The sequence below is a fragment of the Squalius cephalus genome (genome assembly GCF_949319135.1).
Source record: "Squalius cephalus genome assembly, chromosome: 5".
NCBI lineage: Eukaryota > Metazoa > Chordata > Actinopteri > Cypriniformes > Leuciscidae > Squalius > Squalius cephalus.
In genome coordinates, this window is record NC_137126.1 from 32,546,862 (window position 1) to 32,550,629 (window position 3,768).

At 37.6% G+C, this 3,768-nt stretch overlaps 1 long non-coding RNA gene across 1 annotated transcript; it reads left to right on the plus strand.

Annotated features, from left to right (window-relative positions):
- The first annotated feature begins 863 nt into the window (after nt 1-863).
- On the plus strand, nt 864-2,156 carry LOC307159485. Its single transcript, XR_013821383.1, has 3 exons — nt 864-1,036; nt 1,112-1,177; nt 1,281-2,156. It is a non-coding gene; the product is annotated as an uncharacterized lncRNA (long non-coding RNA).
- Nucleotides 2,157-3,768: the final 1,612 nt, after the last annotated feature.

A 3,768-nucleotide genomic window follows, 5' to 3' on the forward strand; every position in this document is an offset into this window, starting at 1 on the left:
TCCGTTTAAGCTTGTTTACTGGTCAGTCCTGTTCAGCTGTTGCTGTTCTTGTGGGTGTTACACACATCACTCTAGTTTCAGGAGTTTTCATTAAAAAGGAGAACAAAATATTAAGACATAAAACACAACGTCTGTTTTCTGGATCAAACCTAAAAGACAGACGCCTAAAACACTGGTGTCAAAGTATTGGTGTGGACAGAATAATAATAGGCTAATAAAAAAAAGGCATGCATCATCTCACCTTTCACTTAAAATTACTACTTATCAACTGTAATGGGTTTTATTGACAGTTGTTTAGAGGCATAGGTCAAAGAAAATGGTAATAGTCAAAACATCCTAAGCTCATCTCTTTAATTTTGTGCTGGATGTTGAAGTGCTAGTGACTTCCATGATATTTTCTAGCATGAAGTTTTGTCTGGATCACTCAACACAAAGTTTTGTGTTCTGACCTCACAAAGATTATATGGTATATTATAATATTATATAGTATTGCATGTTTGCACTGTACACTGAAACTTGGAATCAACATGTATCCCTTGTGGTTGTTACACACCTCAGGTATCATTTGAAATGTAGGTTTGTCAAAAGAAAAAAAGGTTCAGACATACATTTAAAAAGTTTTCTAAGTGAAAATTGTGTTTTACTCATTTGAGGAAACTGTTCGGCTACAGTTTTAATAAAAGATGCTGGTCTGTAATGGGGTGACCCTTCTAGGGTCTTCCGTTCTGTGTAGGTGGATGGAGCTGGGCGGAAGTTAAGCTCACGGCCCCTTTAAAAATGCGGAGATCCCCTTTCACTTCCGTTTTCTCTTTGGCATGGTACGCTCAGGCCCTTTAAAAACGCGGAGATTTCCTCTTACTTCCGTTTTCCTTCCGGCATGGTACGCAGGCTGCATTCTTTTGTGTCGCAAGAGCAATCTATTATGCATCAAGCATTGAGCGCGTATTAAGTGTTGTAGACCTGCATAAGTTGGAAATCCCTTTTTTAACTTTTGCCGTGGGCCTGTGGATGTTCAATTGCATTAACATATATCAAGGTATGTTACTGCATTGATATGTTGCTGCAATTATTCTTTAATAGCGCCGTTTTTAATGATGACTCGTTTATATAGTGTGATCGAGGCAGTATTGGTGGTTTGTTCACCGTTCTCACCGAGGGCCAGTCAATTGTGCTGCAGGTAAGTTGATATGGTATTTTGTAAGTTGTTTGTTAATCAGAGATGTAATTTTAGATATAGTGTATGCGTGGTTAATGACCAAATTGAGTAACTATTTTTATAGAAATCTGCCCGCTGTTGTTTTGCTGCTGTGTGGCGGCTCGCAGTGGTGCTGTGCTGTGAAGACTGAAGAGGGTGCGCGCTCAAGTCCCACCACGGACTACTGTGATTTAGAAGCGCACGTGTGTGTTGATGCGAGCGTGTGTTTGTGCGAGCGCACAGTTGTGTGAGCGGGGTTTTAGGTGTGTGCGTGTGTGTTGATGCGAGCGTGTGTTCGTGTGAACGCATGTTTGTGTGAACACGTTTGATGTGAACGAGTCTTTATTTGAGTGTGTGTTGAGGCGAGCGCGTGTTTGAGTGAGCTCGGTGTGAACGCGTGTTTGTGGTGGCGTTTGTGTGTATGGAAGTGTGTGCGTGTGCTGAGATGATTGGGTATTGAATTATTTATTTGTTATATTGATTTAATTGTATTTTCTTTAATTTGATATTTCTCTTTTTGTTCCTTTTTTTTGTGGCTAATTGTGTTCTTGAGTACTGTGGGTGGTAATTGCCACCGTTCTTATCTACTGTCAATTCCTTTACAACTACCATGGGCTATTAGCTGCTGGGATTGGGAGGATTTATTTAATTCATTTATACTTTGTTGTTTATTGGTGGATTGTGATATTTGGTTATACATTTGCATGAAGGTGTGAATTGAGGTGGTTTGAATTTAATTTGGATATTTTGTTTTCATTTTTCTTTCTCTATCCCAAATGTGACTTATCCCAAGGGATATTGATATTGCCTGTCCAAGATCCAATTTTACAAGTGGCCACTTTATGACTTATTCTTTTCTTTTGTGTGAATGTTGTATTTGTAACTTGTGTGTTTTTTTTTAATAATTTTTGTATGATTATCCTTTTTACTACTTTGGTGTCAAATAAAGATTGTACGCATCTCTGTTTGTTTTTTTCCATTTATTTGGAAACCCTGTAGTTGGGAGCATTTACAAAACATATTCTATATCTTAGGTGGCAATAGCCTCCGCTCACACTGGTCATCAGTCTTTTTTAAAGAATAAAATAAAGTAAAAGTTTTATTTAAAGAAAAGACAACTTTCATTGCTTTTTGTGGCAAACAAATGTATAAAAGTTTGAATGTTTAAAAACCCTATGCTTCTTATTTTTCTCAGAATTTTGAAGTAAAATATGCAATTTGTGGTTTTGCAACACACACACACACACACACACACACACACACACACACACACACACACACACACACACACACACACACACACACACACACACACACACACACACACACACACACACACACACACACACACACGTTCTTAAAACATCCCCAGACATGTTATTTTAATGAATATAGCCAGTGTGTTGTAGGTGTAATGGTATTCATAAATGTCTCGACTCAAATATTTTGACTCAATTAATATATAGGCACTCAGGGTGTCAACATTGCGTAATACTTGCTTGGGTGAATTTCACCCCCAACAATCAAAGGAAAATACAATCAGCAACAGTTTACCCTCAACAGACTGGAATACCCAGGATTCAACAAATGACCAGTCAGTTTGGCACTGTAAACCAGAGACACTGTTTTCTTGACACATGGATTACCTGTCAATCATGAGTGACAAGGGGGCCATAAATCATTCAAAAGGGGATAATAAATGTCAGGGTGTCAAAAAGTGACACATGGGTAACACTACTTAAGTAATTCATTTACACTGCAGTAGTAAATAAACTATGAAAAGAAGAGTAATCTTTAAAGTCCTCCACTAGAGAGGTTTACTCTTAAGTAATTCAGCAACATGATTCTGATTAATTCAATACACACACACAAAAAGCTACCATTCAATTAAACTGTTACCTTTAGGTTGGTTATCAAGAAAGAGCATTTATGAAGGCCTCAGACCTTATTTGTCATAATATGTGTTGCTATTAAAAATTTATTTGAAATAAAATATTTAATATACAAATATACAAAGCTCAAGACTGCAGTTAACTCAATTATGGCAGGTAATTATTTGGTGCTGATCTAAGCTTGCAGCTGTTTGTTCAAACTCCTTATGGTCCATGTTAGCAGTTGGCATGTTCAGAAATAAATGTAGCTTTGACAGCGGAAACCAGATAGAGGAATGTGGGTGTCCGGTTTAGACGCTTTTCACGGCTCAGGACAGGAGTCGTTTGAATGGGGTCACTGCAGCCAAGTGTCATTCAGGACCTTGTATGGAACATGACTAATATAAACAAACTTTGGATGTCTTGATGACTGTCTTGATAAAAAAATTAAACATTTTTCCTTCATACATGATAAACAAAGTAATCAAACATTTATGGCTTAAAGAAAATGTAGATTGAAAAGATTGTTCTTTCTATTGCATCCTTATGCAGCTGAATTATTCTGTCACGGTTCATCGATCCGTGTGTTCATTTTGTGTTTCTGTTGGTCGTTATGGGTGTGGGATCTGAGTATGTCTTGTTTGTTGCTTAGTAACTAGCTGATTAGTTAATCAGCCCGCAGCTGCTAGTTATTCTGTTGTT